The 18,450-nt window shown below is 38.5% G+C and overlaps 1 protein-coding gene across 4 annotated transcripts in view; it reads right to left on the reverse strand.

The window, feature by feature from the left end:
- PTPRM (protein tyrosine phosphatase receptor type M) overlaps positions 1-18,450 on the reverse strand; it is a 488,729-nt gene that overhangs the window by 292,169 nt on the left and 178,110 nt on the right. The gene's annotated exons all lie outside the window — the stretch shown is intronic.

An 18,450-nucleotide genomic window follows, 5' to 3' on the forward strand; every position in this document is an offset into this window, starting at 1 on the left:
AAACATACTATATTACTTAAATCTCATTATCCTTCTTATTATAAGCCCCCTTTATGTTCAAAATTCTCTGTTCTTTTAGCCATATTCAAACAAATGTTTATTCACGTAATAGTCCATCTGGTAGGACGAGTCAAATCTCTTGTATCTGTCTCTGATCTTTTTTTGCCAAATAAATTTCCAAGTTGATGTAATTCGCTTACCCAACAGTTCCTGTATTTTTACAAATGTTGTTGGGAATACAAAAGATGAAGTAAATAAGATAAATTCTTTCTGTCCCCTAAACTTTAATAGTTATCCTAATAATTCCATTTTTCTTGTTGAATCAGAACCTTGTAGATTTTTTCCTGTTTGTGTCAAATTGTAATTTTTTTTCCTTTGTTATTTCATCAATTTGATCATACTCTTCTAGTTTGTAATCTGCTGTCTGATTTGGTTATTCCTTTGTTGTTATTTCCTGGATATTTTTAATTGTAGATTTAGATTGTAAATATGCTTATTTAAATCATCAAAATTGTTTGGAATTTTGTCATAATTTGAATCTCTTGTCATTTGTATTTGTCCTAACATTACATATATTTCCTCTGGGAAAGTATTTATCTTGCCTTGAAGTATTGCTTCTGGAGGCCCTTGATTTTCCAGGCTAAGTCCTTCAGGAGAAAATACTGAATGCGGCATCCTGTCATCCCTTGATACACGTGTGATATCCATGTTGTCTCCCCCCTTCAAACAATCCCTCATCAATGTTTTAATTCAAAAGTCAATTTATCAGTCAATCAAAATTACAGATTCAGTATAGTAAGCCATTTTAAATCTCTCCTGCAAATTCTCCTCTAAAAGATTAGCCAAAAAGCCAAGGTCTTTCCCCTCCAAACACAGTTCTTTAGGTTCAAGCAACAGTCCAGGTGTTTTTTCCCCCCCCTTTCAAACATTTTTTAATCTTATAGCTGGCTCTTCCTTTGTACCCAGCTATAAGCTTCAAGGTTATTTGCAATTCAAAGGAACAACTTTTTCTTTGTTTCTGGGCATTCTGCCAATTTCTGAGTCCTTATTGTTAGTGTTCTATTTTCTGATTCTTCACTAGATGTCAGCAGTTATTTCTTTTTTCAGTATTTCTTTCAATCAAAAAGTTATTTTTGTTATATATTTTTATAATTCCATCAGAAATTTTTTAGGGTATAATCTTGACAGTTTTTTAGTTCCTAGATTTGTCCAGACTGAAATATTTTAAATCAAATTTTAATATATCTCTTTCTACCTTTTATGTTAATTCGCCGCTTCCGTCTGTAAGGGAAGTCCCTTCACTTCTGGAGGTTTTCTTGCTTTGGGGATCTTTTCAAGGATTTAAATAGTAGATAGAAGAAAGAAGATCAGTACTCTCACCAATTCCAAGCATGCTGTTCACCGATCTTTGGGTTCATGCTCTGGGACTTCAGCTGCAAGCAGCTTGGGCTAGATGCTGATTTCACACTAGCCTTTCTCCTGTCACGTTCAGAGGGCTTTGCCTGGATCAAAAGAAGTGATTGCCATTGCTTTGTGATCGCACCCCTCCTTCACAGTCACCTCTCTGGGGCAACTTCGGACCCATCTAGGGTCTCCCAAGCAGGAAGAAACTAGCCATGAGGAGTGGAGGTCCGCTCTCACGCGGCCATGCACTGCAGATGCAAAAACCGGAAGCCCTAAATTTAAATTATCAATATGTAGTAAATTATTTCCTTGGAGCAATCACTTGATTTAAATATTATCCATATAGTTTGGCTTGTGATGTGTAAGGAACACTTATTTCACATAAACGAGCTTGTACTTTTCTGATGACATGTTGAGAATGTTGAGACTTCTGGTGAAAAAAAAATGGCAAACTGAAGATAACCAGTCTGGGGTGGTTCAGAGCTTTGTTTTTTTCTTCAGACTATGCCAGAACCTTTAAAAGGACACTTTTTGTTTGTATACTTTGGTTTCTCGTCACTTCTGCAATTTTGCAAATTGCTTGCAAAATAAATTTCAGCTTTGGATCAAGTCTTACAGCATCAGATGAGTTTCCTTCAGTCCTTAACACAATTAGTTTTAAGTACAAGCTTAATGACTTAAGGGTTTCTTTTTCTTGAATGAACAGCAAGACCGTGATAAAAAGTTTGATTTTAGAAAGTTACAATTGGACTAAATTGATAGATTTGAAATAAGATTTTGAAATTATTAATAAAAATTCTTCAAATGAGTAAATATTCTTTTTCAACTCTTTAAAAAAATAATCAAAGACTCTAAAAATAAGACACTAGGAAATAGAAAGAATTAAGATTATAATTAAAGGAGAAGAATACTTAAATTTGAATACGGAACAAAGTATTTTAACATTCAATATATGAAGGATATTTTTGAACAATGGAGCCAGAAGGTAATTAACACTGTTTGCCTCTATAGATTGTCTACAAGAATATATGGGGAAAAAGTGCTACACTGGACATACAAAACAAACTGGCTGATGTCTTAATAATTAAAAGGGATATACAAATAAAAAACCAACCAGTTATAGAGTAACCTGTATAATTATCCTACATTTGATTTACAAAGAATATTTGTTAATGCTTTGAAGAATTTTGTGAGAAGGAATAAACAAAAATGAAAAGAAATTGAGTTTTAGAACATTATTTGACAGGATTAAAAATCAAGATTGATAAAGTAAAGAGAAAGAATATAAAGTTGGCTTATTTTGGTGAATAAAATAGATAGGTAACTTTTTAATGCATGCCAGTGTGTTCACAGAAAAAAGTGATAATAAAGGTTATCTTATCTATTATCTCAGGTAACTCTTAATGGACTTTTGCTGAAATGCTAGGTTTAAGGATTTGTTTTTAGATAAGACACGAACATGGGCAGAAGAGATAATTTATTGCATTTTACGAGAAGGTAATAAGTTAGTAAAATTTTATCTGGACCTTTTATTTTTTTATTGTTTCATATTTTTAATTTGTATTTTTTATCATTGTGGTTGCAATTTTTTTAAAAAACTACTATTGATTTTGGTTTCTTTAAAAGAGAATGTTTCAGTTATTCATGGAACTGGAAGAACTCACTGAATCTTCATTGCTTCTGGCTTTCATTCCCAAATGAACAACTATGAGGGAAGATTGAGTTTCACATCATTTTTCAGTCTACAGCAATTAATATCACAATTAATACAGTTAATACTAAAATGTTTCTAAAACATTTACCTTTGTTATTCCCTCTGAAATAAGTATTATCTAAAAGCAAATGTTTTACTTCCCACAGGATAGTTGGTGGATATTGCTTTAGAAGAGGAATACAATAGTCAAAGTGAATTAGTTGATGTGGTCGATACCATATTTCATCCCATATCTATCCATTGTCAACCTTACAAATGAGCATGGCTGCAGCCATTTTCCTTCTTATTCTAGGTTGCCACATAGAACAGAGGGAGGGGGGTTGCCCAGGTACTTCGCTAGTCAAAATAATCTTTTGTCCTGTAGGAACCAAGATCATCGGCTGCTCCCAAGACTAGAGACTGGGCATTTCATAAAAAGCCTGGCAAATAATCATATTGGGGAACGTAGTTGCTTACACAGTTTTTGTGGGTGGGATATTTAACTTTGTATTGGGGAATTGTTGCTTGTGTATCCAGACTTGGTTTCACTTTTGGCCGTGCCAATACTTTGTAACTAATAAACATGTTTTTTGAGGAATTTGCAAGCCTCGGAGTTCTGTTTTGTCGCTGTGTCACAATCATGACACCCACAATGTCTGTGGAAGAGGTGAGAATGTCTTGCTGAGCAATTTATCAAGTAGACATTTCCTGGCTTGCTCCTTCTCTGAACTACTTAATCGGGCTATTGGGACAAAAGAACTACCTCGAAACGGTTGTTAGTAGTGTCTACTGAGGAGTTCAACCCAGACTCAAATGTTATTGGCTTGGAAGGGAAGCATGCTTGAGTTTGTATATGAAACTCTTTTACAAACAATACATGCAACATTATTTTAAGCACACTATGTTATTTGAGCCCATTTCTGAAATATCTTACACTTATGATAGTGAAAGAAAAGGTAGGAAAGCTTTCAGATAATAGATCTATTTAAAAACATTAATTCAATAGAAATTGTTCCAGACTATTCTGTAATACACCTCCCTAAATTGTATATTACATTATAATGCAGGTGCAATTACTATTTATTTAAGGCCAACAAAAGGAAATTTTGCTTGAAACAGACAAATAACAACAATAAAAATAATAGTACTATAATCTCTAGCACACTGCTTCACAGAGTTCATGTTTTTACTTTTATAATGACTTCCCAGAGTAGCTTTTATAACTAAGTCAATTTTCTTCCTTAGAAATGAGAATGACATGTGCTTTGCATATATTAGCATTTTTACCTATAGTATCTTTGTTTGCTTTTGGCTGTTAAGGTTTTCTTTCCTTCCTTATTTCATATTTGTCCAATTGAAATAATTATATTTTATATAGAATATTTAAATGATATTGTTTTCCTGTGGTTACATTCACCTTATAAACATATGAAAAAATTGTATCCAGCAAAATCTCTATATGAGCTGGAAATCTAATGACCGTGTGTCTCCAAAAGTGTGTCTATTCCTCATACATATTAAACAAAATAAAATAAAAACATATAAGAAAAAGAACACAAAAAGAAGGTAGACGTGAAAGATTTATGGCAGATGTTCTAGTTTCTAAAAACAAAATAATGTTATCAATTTAATCAGAACTAATAGTATATTATGTGACTCTGTCAGGGCTTCCTGGCATAGTTTCAGTAGTAAATGAACATTGATTATACTCATGTTTGCAAATCAGTGATAAGAAAAACTCCCAAATGAAACATACAAAGTAATAAATCATCACAACCGAGTCTTATTTCATTCTTTGGGTTTATGTCTTGTTGAATTTGATAAGTTATGTCTATAAATAAGATCAAACCTGTAAAAAACAACTGACAACATGGCATAGCACGGCTTAAACAAATACCTTCCCATAAGAGAGAACAGACTCAAAACATTGTTCCTACAGATTTTTCTGGACCAATCCAAGTTTTTATGGCCTTCAAAGAAGAGTTGAAGCCGTACAGACTGTCCAGACTCTCTTTTCCCTGAGCTGGATAAAAATATATCACTTTCTATCATGAGCAAAAATAACACTTTAGAATTAATGCATTTTAAGATGTAAAAAAAAAATCAATGCTCTTTGTAATAGAAGTTCTTTTACACTACTTCACATTTTTCACTGCCAGCTTCAGGCAAAACTCCTCATTCGCTTCAGACTATCAAAGACAAGAGCAAAATAACTAAACTCCCCAATAACTTTCAGTACTGCTTCATTTTCGAAATAAACTTTTCCTTGATGAGGACATTCCTGAAGCTTTTTTATTTTATTTTTGCTCTCTATATTTGGTGAAAACTGGCAGTACATTAAACCTATTTGCATGTCTGCAGTTTATTTGCATAATTGCAACTTGCAGCTCTCCTTATCATGAATCATTATAAACTAAGTTAAGTATATTTGGAAATATTTCTAATGCAGTGAATCCCAGTAATTGATTTATTGCAACCATTCTTTTCTTGGGTGCTTATCCTATTAGTATATGAATATAATTTAAAGCGGTTAAACCCAATGAGAGGTTTTGTTCTGTTCATTGATTTAAATAAATAACAATAGCACTCTGCTTTTGCTGCAATTCATGCATCCAATCCTTCCCTAAGATTTATCTCTGATTTTATAATATAATATGTTCTCCATATTAGAGCATTTACCTTTAATCTAGTTGTAGGAACTAATCATTTTTCTACATTAAAAAGATATTATATATCTAAAGCAGTTTGAAATTGCTTAACGAAACTTTCAAAAGCATATCTAGGTTAAGATGCTACATTAACTGCAGGCTCCATCTTGACTAGCAATTTCTAACCAGAAAGAGTGATAAATTAGTACCCCTGTAGTATTGTCCTATATAAGGTTGTGGGTAATATTATATAAATTAGTAGGTTTCACCTTATTTAAGACATATCTCAAAATTTAAGGCTACCAAATAGCTGATGGTTTCATTTCTAATTTCTGTTTCTAAATGTTTCACTCCCAATAACCATCAAAGGAACATATTTGTAAGCCCACATATGAAATGCCTTCTGCTTCTATGAACTCTCTAACAGCAACCTTTTCATTTTATTCAAAGTACAATCTGTTTTTTAAATACGTTTAATGTTAACAAAATAATATGGTTTTAAATCTGTTTAATCATAAAAATAAACCTGTTTTGCCAATGAAATTTCCACAGATAAACAGCAGATGTATTGCAGTGTTTTCAGAATTTTGCTTTCAAAAATATTTTGGCAGTCAGTTAAAAACACTGTATTTCTATTTCTAGAGAAAGTAACATTAACATATGTATATGAATCAGAAAATTAAAAAGCTACTGTTTATATATTTATTCGGCAAATTTAGATGGTCACCTATCTCACAAACTAGTGACTTTGAGTGGTGTATAATTAATAAATAACAAACAGTTATTATATATACAAAAATGTGAAATCACAGCTGCCAGTTCTTTAGCTGGAGTTGGCCTTCATAGGCATCGTTTATCCCAAAAACCTAGGAGGTGATAATGTATCAACATAGTATATACGTGTGGATCAAAATGTTGTGGCTTTTTGTAATTGACAGATCAAAATTTTGTTAATGTGCAGATTATGTCTAAGTGTCATTTAAGACTTATTGGTATGGTACCCAGCGTGCTGATAACCACTGGGACTACCAAAGCTGGTTTATGCCATAATATTTGAACTTCGATTTTCAAATCTTGATATTTTGTGATTTTCTCCAATATTTTGTCTTCTAGTCTACTATCCCCTCATATTGCCCTATCAAATAACAGCACTTTATTCTTTTCAACTACATATGATATGTTATGAGTCAAGGTTTTATCAGTTTCTATTCAGAAATCCCATAGTGTTTTAAACTGCTCATTTTCAAATACCGTATATACTTGAGTATAAGCCGACTCGAGTATAAGCCGAGACCCCAAATTCACCCCCCAAAACTGGAAAAAGTTATTGACTCGAGTATAAGCCGATCCGCCGTTCTGCAAGCCTCTGCCGCCAGCAGAGGCTCGATCCGCCATTTTGCAAGCCTGAATACACAGGAATACCCTGTGTGGCCGCGGCTCTTGGGGAAGCCCTGGCTGTCCGCTTCCTCGCTCCACGCTGCCATTCGGGGCCCGCGCGTTCCCCGGGCAAATTGCGGCACCCAGCAGGCGAGGAAACACGCCCGCTCCAGTCGCCCCCCCCTTCCCTCAGGAGACGCGAAGCAAGTGACCGCCCGGAGCTTACCGAGGACTTGCGCGCGGCCGAGGCTTCGGTGCTTCCAGGATCGCGCGCACCTCTCCCAAGCCGCCGCCGTCCGGAGACCTGCCGAAGTTTGGGGAGGTTTGGGGAGGTGTGCGCGCACCTCCCCAAACCTCCCCAAACGTCGGCAGGTCTCCGGACCTCCGTGCCCTGCCTGCCTGCTTCTTTCCGCAGCGGAAAGAAGCAGGCAGGCAGGGCGCGGAGGAACGGAGACCTGCCGACGTTTGGGGAGGTTTGGGCGCCTCCCCAAACCTCCCCAAACGTCGGCAGGTCTCCGTTCCTCCACGCAGACCTGCCGACGTTTGGGGAGGTTTGGGCGCCTCCCCAAACCTTGGCAGGTCTCCGTTCCTCCTGCTGACGTTTGGGGAGGTTTGGGCGCCTCCCCAAACCTCCCCAAACGTCGGCAGGTCTCCGTTCCTCCACGCAGACCTGCCGACGTTTGGGGAGGTTTGGGCGCCTCCCCAAACCTCCCCAAACGTCGGCAGGTCTCTGTTCCTCCTGCCGACGTTTGGGGAGGTTTGGGCGCCTCCCCAAACCTCCCCAAACGTCGGCAGGTCTCCGTTCCTCCTGCCGACGTTTGGGGAGGTTTGGGCGCCTCCCCAAACGTCGGCAGGTCTCCATTCCTCCTGCCGACGTTTGGGGAGGTTTGGGCGCCTCTCCAAACGTCGGCAGGTCTCCGTTCCTCCTGCCGACGTTTGGGGAGGTTTGGGCGCCTCCCCAAACCTCGGCAGGTCTCCGTTCCTCCTGCCGACGTTTGGGGAGGTTTGGGCGCCTCCCCAAACCTCGGCAGGTCTCCGTTCCTCCTGCCGACGTTTGGGGAGGTTTGGGCGCCTCCCCAAACGTCGGCAGGTCTCCGTTCCTCCTGCCGACGTTTGGGGAGGTTTGGGCGCCTCCCCAAACCTCCCCAAACGTCGGCAGGTCTGCGCGGAGGAACGGAGACCTGCCGACGTTTGGGGAGGTTTGGGGAGGCGCCCAAACCTCCCCAAACGTCGGCAGGAGGAACGGAGACCTGCCGACGTTTGGGGAGGTTTGGGGAGGTGCCCAAACCTCCCCAAACGTCGGCAGGTCTGCACGGAGGAACGGAGACCTGCCGACGTTTGGGGAGGTTTGGGGAGGCGCCCAAACCTCCCCAAACGTCGGCAGGAGGAACGGAGACCTGCCGACGTTTGGGGAGGTTTGGGGAGGCGCCCAAACCTCCCCAAACGTCGGCAGGTCTGCGCGGAGGAACGGAGACCTGCCGACGTTTGGGGAGGTTTGGGGAGGCGCCCAAACCTCCCCAAACGTCGGCAGGAGGAACGGAGACCTGCCGAAGTTTGGGGAGGTTTGGGGAGGCGCCCAAACCTCCCCAAACGTCGGCAGGTCTGCGCGGAGGAACGGAGACCTGCCGACGTTTGGGGAGGTTTGGGGAGGCGCCCAAACCTCCCCAAACGTCGGCAGGAGGAACGGAGACCTGCCGACGTTTGGGGAGGTTTGGGGAGGCGCCCAAACCTCCCCAAACGTCGGCAGGAGGAACGGAGACCTGCCGACGTTTGGGGAGGCGCCCAAACCTCCCCAAACGTCGGCAGGTCTCCGTTCCTCCGCGCCCTGCCTGCCTGCTTCTTTCCGCTGCGGAAAGAAGCAGGCAGGCAAGGCGCGGAGGTCCAGAGACCTGCCGACGTTTGGGGAGGTTTGGGGAGGTGCGCGCGCACCTCCCCAAACCTCCCCAAACTTCGGCAGGTCTCCGGATGGCGGTGGCTTGGGAGAGGTGCGCGCGATCCCGGAAGCACCAAAGCCTCGGCCGCGCACAAGTCCTCGGTAAGTTTTTTTGTTGACTGGAGTATAAGCCGAAGTGGAATTTTTCAGCCCAAAAAGTGGGCTGAAAAATTTGGCTTATACTCAAGTATATACGGTACTTTTTTCAACTCTATGTTCCATCAATTTTTGATCACTGGAAAACAATAATTTTTACAGATGTACCAGTGGATCATTTAATCTGCACAATTATTTACAATACGTTTGTGTGATCTTTTTGAACAAGGTGAGTATATGATTGATCTACTGTTTTCTTTGCATAATCTGCATTTTGAATCATTTTATGATTTTTCAATAACTGTGCTAAAACTTTTACATTATTTGTCAATGACTGGATTTCTACTTCTGATTGTCCTTATAAAACAAATGTGAGGTATTATTAGCATTTTTTTTGCTACTTGATAAACAAGATTTATTGTCTTCAAAATCACTGAAAGTGGGATCATAGCACTGACAAATAGGAAGGGTAATAATGAATCATCCTGCAAAGTGCCTCTCTTAATATTGGCAAGCCCATATTTTTCATTTCATTTTTTTCATTTCCAACCACCAATTCTGTCTTCTACTGCTTTTTTTTCTATAATCATTCTACTTACACCAATTGTTTCCAAGCATCCAACTATGTGGTAATGAGTCAAATACCGTTTTATAATCAATCCAGAACATACAGTATGCAAATTGGTCTTTCTGCTTTTGCAATTCTCCAGAACTGTTTTATCAACTAGAAGTTGATTTTTCTGCTTTTGCTTTATTTCCTTTTCTCCTCTACTTAAAGGATATTATTTTATTCTAAGTAGTCTTGAATGTAATAAAAGTATACTTATTACATAACCTTCAATGTTGTCCCTATTACAGCTGTAATTTAAATATTGTAGGGAAGCTATAGTTTCTTGGTGTCATCCCTTTTGCTGGGTCTTTCAGAATCAGGTACATATGGCCAGGTATTAACCTGTTGCTGATGTCTTCTTTATGGAATACTTCATTAAGCTATTTAGCTATAATTGGATGTAAGTTAGTCAGATACTTGAAGCAAAAGCCATATAATTGATCATTTCCAGGAGATGTCCAGTTTTTAATCCTTTTTACTCAATTTTTAATCATTTCTGCTGTTATTGTTATTTCTTCCATTTAATTTGTACCATTCATCTTCAAATTCCTTTATCCAGCCAGCATTTTTATTACATTTTAAAAAAAATTTACATAGCTCTTTCCAAAATTGAGATTGATGTACTACGAGAAGAACAGTACTATAGGAACTATCTCATATAAGGCCCTTGTCACCTGCTCATTTCAAGCAGAAATTAAGGTCTCAAATTAATAGCTTGCTATGTTTTCAAAAAAAAAAAACACCAACAACCTAGGAATTTACTGAAACACCTTTGAGTCCATTAGGCATCTGGAGCTGACAGATCTAATACATTCTCAATTCCCACCTCCATCCACGCCTACTGGAAACAAATAGCACCTGAAAGCTGAAAAGCAATCAGATAACAATCTGTTCCTGACCAAGTTCATGTTGCAACTATGCAGAGGAATAAAATAATTTAGTAAGCAACCCACAATATCAGTTGGGCCTTCAATAATTTGGGACAGATTTATGGTTTCCAGTGGCCATGAACTTCTGAGTTGCTTTTGATTTAATACAACCAGAGGGCAAGTTAAAATCCTCAAGTCCTCAGACAGTTAACTGCCGAACACAATGGAACTGAACTACTCAGGCAGGCAAGTTGCTGTGCATCACGGATACTGAAACAACAACATACTTAACTGTTCCCTGAAAACAAACTTTAGCCATAAAATCTAGTACAGCGGTACCTGGAAACTCATCATTATTTGGTTCTGGGAGACACAAATAGTACTAAAAATGATGAGTACCAAGCAAACCACATGGCTTACCACACAACCCTTTGATTATCTGTCTCTCTTCCTATGAGCCATCTTGCCAGCATGGCTGACTTCCTGTCCATCCTCTGTAGCCATCCCCCACTTCCTTTTGCAGTATCTTCCTGGCATAGCCAACTTCTCGTCCAATTTATGTGGCTGTCTCCCTCTTCCCATCACAGCATGTCAAGTATCAAACAAACAATGAATATCAGGACAACATTTTCACATCAAAATGAGCTGAGTACCAAATTTGATGAGTTTTGAAGCAGTCGAGTACTGAGGTATCCATATCTGGTTACTTGTAGCGCAGAAACTCTGAAAATATGCTGGTTAGTAACTGTGATCCCTGCTCCTCTGCCCTGGAGTTGTCGCTGCTGTCAAAATAAAACTCAACTGGACACATCTCCCTAACCCTAACCCTAGCCCAGAGCCTATCAGGATTCATTTATACAGGAAAGGCCAGCCAACGTCTTCATAATCAAATCATGAATATTTAACATGGCATTTAGTAGCAGCAGCTGGATTTGGTAACCTAGCCTCAAGGATAAGCACCAAGCTCTTGTAATCTCTAAAATATGTTTTCCAGAATTCTTTCACTAATTTCATCCTATTTTTTTTAATTCTATTCACTCTGCAGGAAGCTCCTTATTTCCATTTCAATTATTTTTTTTATTTCCAGCAAAGTAACTCTGCATGTTTTCAATCTCATCAGGCTTTAATATTTTTACTATATTCTTTGCAGATAGAATATACCAGTATTTCATTCTCATTTTTGCAAAACTCATACTCTTATGTACATTTTTGTCTCTTTCATTTCATCATTCCACTAAACATATTTTTATCATTCTTTCCATTAATATAATTTTCAAAACTTGTTATGGGAACACTCTATAATATAATTCTTTTCAGTTTATTTCTCATTCTCTTTTCCTATAGCCATTCTATTTTTTTATACTTTTTTCACTTTTTCTTTTTTCTATTGTCTATTTTCTCTCAAGGTATGCTTTTGACAATATGATCTGGTTCATGTTCAGAAGTTTTTCCTCATGCTTCTAACATAATTGTCTCAATATTTTTATCATAAACAGTCAGCATTCTCATTCATTTTTGGATCTCCAAATTGTTCAGTCATTTTTTATACATTCTAATCTCATTCCCACTAATCCATTTATGTCACTTAACAACAGCATTGTAACTATTTCTCCTGAAACATATTCATTCACAATATTGCATAATTTCCCCCCAAATCATTGATGGGTCCTTCGGCATCACTACTCACTAGAGCAAAGGTCTAGTGCATAGACTTCTACTTTCACATGCATTCACAGTAACTTAGATGACATTAATCCACACTTTTGCACATACATGTAGCACTCTCATTTCCTTGCATATATTCTAGTCCATTCCATAAGATAAGACTACCTTCATTCAGATCTAGTACATACCGGTGTACCCTTTCTCATACTTCTACAGGTGTACAATGTATTTTTTTACTTTCAGTTTATTTGTTAATTTATGCTCTATCATTTATTCATCTTGAATTCCAAGTAACAATTTTAATATGTCATGGTGGTCTTAGAAAAAAAGAACATACAGAAGTTGACTTCCAGTGCAATTAAAGTTTGGTCAAGCAAGGCTTTCATATAACATACTTTACTAAGATAGAGAAAATATTGCCTAGGTTACTACTATTAACTGTAGCTATGCCACATGTAACATTCTTTGCAAATGTTGGTATCATTTTTCCAAATAATGCTCACTTAGTTTTGAGAAGCCAAGCAGCATTTGGTTAAAATAGAAAAAGTGGATCAAATAGACAATAATATAAAATTTTATCTAAAATGCTATGTATACTAGTATTAAAATCATTCTGATTTATGCTGAAACATCAGTTTGACTGTATTATACTTTAAAACCCCAAATCTAAATATTATACAACTATGTCATAATAATTATATATGAAAATACAGAATGAAATTACATAGAGTAATTATTAATAAACCATTTCACAGTAATTTATAAGATAGTTTGATTTGAAGGTAAGATTCCTAAAATAATAGTTGATTCGTCAAACAATATTACCCTGTGCTCTCTCTGACAATAATTCTTCTTTGAGATACACCTGTTTTAAAAATAAGCTTTACTAATTTTAGATATTGGCAGAAGCATTACAATTGTAAGCCTGATGCCCCCTAAAACATAAACTATTGTTACATGTATATTATTTAAAACTATTTCATACTTATTTCTCAGCATGAATAGCTACAAATACTTTATCTATGTGTGTAATATATTCTATATTATGTCTGGAAATAAAACATTTTCAGTTGTACAAAAAATGCAGCAGAAATACCATGAGTTATTAAGAACCGAAAATGCATGAAGCTACTAAGGTATTAAGGTACTTATTTCTTACTCATTCTCATCAGCTACGGAGAACATGAATTTCTGTTAATGATTAATCCTGCTTTATGCTCTACTGCATCTACAGTGACAAAAGCTTTTGGATTTTGAATTGCTTACCTTTATTTTCTTCTGTGAATTTCTGAACATGAATATGACTTGCAGTTTAATGGTATTCACTTTCTAGCTTAAATGATTATTTTACTTTTCCCTTACTAAGTGGATGCTTTTAACCTCTCATGGTCATGTATGCTAAATAAGGAACAGTGCATTAAAGCTGACTATGGCTCCAGTAAGAAACAGGAAGGTATCTGGCTTCAAAATAGGAGAAAAAGAAGCTCAGACAGACAAGCTGCATTAAGACTAAAATACAAAATAAGGTACAATGAATTTTAAAGCAAAATAAAATCACTATCTAGCATCACTGAAAAACACTATGCTTTTTACAATGTAAAAACATGCACTAAAAGAAAATCAGTTTTACTAACTTGCTTCCTTCTGAACTATGGAGCAAAAAGCCTACATTGTACAATAATCTGCTTGAAGTAACCCTCAGCCTCCATTTCTGTGAGTCAGGTATAATCTATCAATATCTCTAAGGGATGTAAAGTATGGTGAACAGTCATCAATTTCCTTGTTTCTTAGTCCTAACTGTCCAGTTCAACTTGTGTTCAGTTAATGTAATTATTATTTATTAAACTGACATTCCACCCAACACCAGTGACTCTGGATAGTTTACAGATTGTTAAAAACATTTAAAAACAAGCAACAGAACAAAACAAAGAAAAATATGGAAGGAAAATAAACCAAGAGGGGAAAGGAAGGAAGAAAGGGTATCCTCTCCAAATATCTGTGCGAAGAGACAGGTCTTTAAGGCCCTTTGAAATACCAGTGGGTGGGACTACTTGAATTTTGAGAGAGAACCTCATCCAGAGGGCAGGCAATGTAACAAAGAAGACATGCTTCTGAGCTCCAGACATTGTTTAATCAATGGAACATGGAGCATGCTAACCTACCAGTTTGAACAGGCCAGGCATGTAGAAACCTGTGAGTGCTATGAGTCCAGGAAGAACCCCAAATTGTGCACCACTCTTGAATGGAAGAGTTCCACCCCATCCTCAGTCAAAGTTGGAATATGCCCAGATGTGTGCATGCCGAATACGCACAGCACTTCAGCTTTAGAAGGCCTAAGTCAGTGGCAGTGGATTCCTCATCCAAACCCATACAGCCTCTAGGCACTGGGACAGAACTTGATAGTATTACTTGACCAGCTCAAAGTCTGAAGACATAATTGGATATCATCAGCATACTGATGATACCAAACCCCAAACCGGCAGATGGACTCACCCAGCGGTTTCATGTAGATGTTGAAAAGGAGGGGAAAGAGAAAAGAACCTTGAGGCAACCACAAAGGAGAGTCCTAGGGGACGATCTCTCCCCGCCAACCAACATTGACTGGAACTGGCCCTGGAGGAAATAAGAGAACCACTATAACACACTGCTCCCCAATCCCCAACCCATGGAGCCGGCTCAGAAGAATAGTGTGGTTTACGGTATTGAAAGCCACCAATAAACCTAATAATATAGTAATGACATGGTATACAAAGCTAACTAGATTGCTGAATCAGGCACTGTAAGCAGAGAGTGTTAAATGCCAATGCACCACTCATCAGTTATATAGCCAAAGAAAATATAACTATTTAGGAGCAAGAATCCTGCACATACTCTAAACTCTTTTTATGTATTACCTTTTCACATGATTCAGTGCTATCCTAATAATAAATTCTTTCCAACCAGGGATTGGAAAAGCTACAGAAAAACAAGCTGAAAGTGCTATTTATGCATGTACTTATTTTAGCGCAGTACAACTAAACTATTATGGAACATTCTTTGAAGATCTATATATGAAGCAAACCATCATAGTGTGAAAAAACATTATTTGGTTAGTGGCCCTATGACAGCTATGTACTTTTATGATCTAAATACTTTTTTAAAGAAAAATATTACAGAATATAGCAATTCTAAGACTTCATATATATTAGAACTAAACTGACTAACTATCCTCCAAATACCATTATTTAAATGGCCTAAATGAAATAACAAAATTCTAAGCAAAAGGGATGAATAATAGAATAACAGTGTTGGAAGGGACCTTGGAGGTCTTCTAGTCCAATCCCCTGATCAGGCAGGAAACCCTATACCATTTGAATCAAATGGTTGTCCAATCTCTTCTTAAAAACTTCCAGTCTTGGAACATTCACACCTTCTGGAGGAAGGTTGTTCCACTGATTAATTGTTCTAACTCTCAGAAAATATCTCCTTAGTTCTAGGTTGCTTCTGTCCTTGATTAGTTTCCATCCACTGCTTCTTGTCCTGTCCTCAGGTGCTTTAGACAATAGCTTGACTCCCTCTTCTTTGTGGCAGCCCCTGAGATATTAGAACACTGCTATTATGTTACACTTAGTCCTTCTTTTCATTAAACTAGTAAAGGTAAAGGTTCCCCCGCACATGTGTGCTAGTCGTTTCCAACTCTAGGGGCCGGTGCTCATCTCCGTTTCAAAGCCGAAGAGCCAGCGCTTGTCCGAGGACGTCTCCGTGGTCATGTGGCCGGCATGACTAGATGCCAAAGACGCACGGAACGCTGTTACCTTCCCACCGTAGTGGTCCCTATTTTTCTACTTGCATTTTTACGTGCTTTTGAACTGCTAGGTTGGCAGAAGCCGGGATGAGTAACAGGTGCTCACTGTTACGCGGCACTCGGGATTCGACCCGCCAAACTGCCGACCTTCTGATCGACAAGCTTAGCGTCCTAACCCACTGAGCCACCATGTCCCTTTTCATTAAACTAGACATATCCAATTTCATTAAACTAGACATATCCAACAACCGTTCTTTATATGTTTTAGCCTCCAGTCTCCTAACTATCTTTGTTGCTCTTCTCTTCACTCTTTCTAGAGCAGGGTGTCAAACTGCCAGCCCGCGGGCCAGACACATCACAAAGAAACCGCGCCCACCCCATTGCCAGCAATGGGGAAAAATCTCTGATACATTGTGCAACGTCACGTGACATCACAAGTTTGACTTGTCTGTTCTAGAGTCTCAACATCTTTTTTACATTGTGGTGACCAAAACTGGATGCAATATTCCAAGTGTGGTCTTACCAAAGCATTATAAAGTGGTATTAATCCTTCACATGATCTTAATTCTATCCCTGTTAATGCAGCCTAGAATTGTGTTGGCTTTTTTTGGCAGCTGCAGCACACTGCTGGCTGATAAAATTTAACCGACTGTACATTAGGATTCCCTCTCACAATTACTACAATTGGGCCAGGTATCATACTATACCTGTGCATTTGGGTTTTCTTGTCTAAATGAAGAACCTTATCTTTTTCATCACTGAATTTCATTTTGTTAGATAGTGCCCAATTATCAAGTCTATCAAGATCCTTCTGTCTCTTAAGCCTATCTTCCGGAATGTTGACTATTTCTGCCAGCTTGGTATCATCTGCAAATTTGATGACTTCCCCATTTACCCCCTCATCTAAATCATTGATGAAGATGTTGAAGAGTACTGGGCCTAAACCAGCCTTGGGGTCACCCACTGCATGCTTCCCTCCATTATAGATGCAGTTCCATTGAGGACTACACGTTGGTATGGTTGGTCAGCCAGTTAAGAATCCATCTGGTGGTGATGCTGTCTAACCCACATTTTTCTATGTTATCAAGTAGTAGACTGTGGTCTACTTTATCAAATGTTTTATTGAAGTCCAAGTAAATTATTTATTTATTTATTTATTTATTTATTTATTTATTTATTTATTTATTTATTTATTTATTTATTTATTTAGTTATTTATTTATTTATTTATTTTTATAAACCGCCCTTCTCCCGAGGGACTCGGGGCGGTGTACAGAGTAAGGTAGGTATACAGATTGAAACAATACTGAAAAACAATAGTCAAAACAAACTGGGACCCCAATTAAAGCTATCAGGCCAGGCCGGACTGCTGGAACAGGTAAGTTTTTAAGTCGCGCCGGAAGGTGCGGAGGTCGGGGGCCATCCGGATTTCAGTTGGCAAGCAGTTCCAGAGGGCTGGCGCACCCACTGAGAATGCCCTCCCCCTGGGGGCCACCAGCCGACATTCCTTGAGCGGTGGCACCCTGAGGAGGCCCTCCCTGTGGGAGTGCACAGGACGGTGGGGTGTTGACATTGGCAGAAGGTGCTCCCGTAGGTAGTCCGGACCCATGCCATGTAGGGCTTTGTATGTCATTGTTAGCATATATCCATAATTTTGTGATTAATGGGCTTATTAATCATAAAAATCAAACTGCTGGACTCAAGGTAGACTGACAACACCACTGGTATTAGCTTCTCAATTGATTTCTCTTGGTCAGAAATTTTCTTAGATTTCCTTTCTGCACTCCAAAGAATTAAAGAATCTTTGAAATTTCAACTTATTCCTTTTTTCTACTTCTTTCAAAGAGTCCCACTCAATAAGTTCTTATGATGCTTAATATCAGCTGCAGGGAAGAACAAGATCTAGATATATATGGTATGATATACAAATGTATAAATACTTTGTGGATAATCTATATATTATGGAAATACTCCTGTTTGTAAACTTCAATTGGGCAAAATGGTGCATCATAGGGCAACCTGTTTTTTTAAATTTTCCTCCCTTCCCGTCTTGGTGCAATCATAGACTTCTTCCTCCCTTCCATTAGGTTTGCTACCACCCTCAAGGAGTGCTTCCTCAAACCCCATGGCACACAAAGCAGCCCTATTGCCACAATGCGCCTAGCAGTCCCATTGTCAGAATGTGCCAAAAAGCACCAGAACTGTGGTATACCAGTAGAAGCCCCATACCTGCTTGCTATGCATCAGCAACAGGACTTCTTGGCATGCTGAAACTCTGGGGCTTAAGTACACACACACACACACACACACACACCAATTTATTTTCCTGTCTAAATACAATTGCCCATATATTAGTCTATAATTCAAGCAAG

Source organism: Vipera berus, assembly GCF_964194415.1.
Source record: "Vipera berus genome assembly, chromosome: 3".
Taxonomy (NCBI): domain Eukaryota; kingdom Metazoa; phylum Chordata; class Lepidosauria; order Squamata; family Viperidae; genus Vipera; species Vipera berus.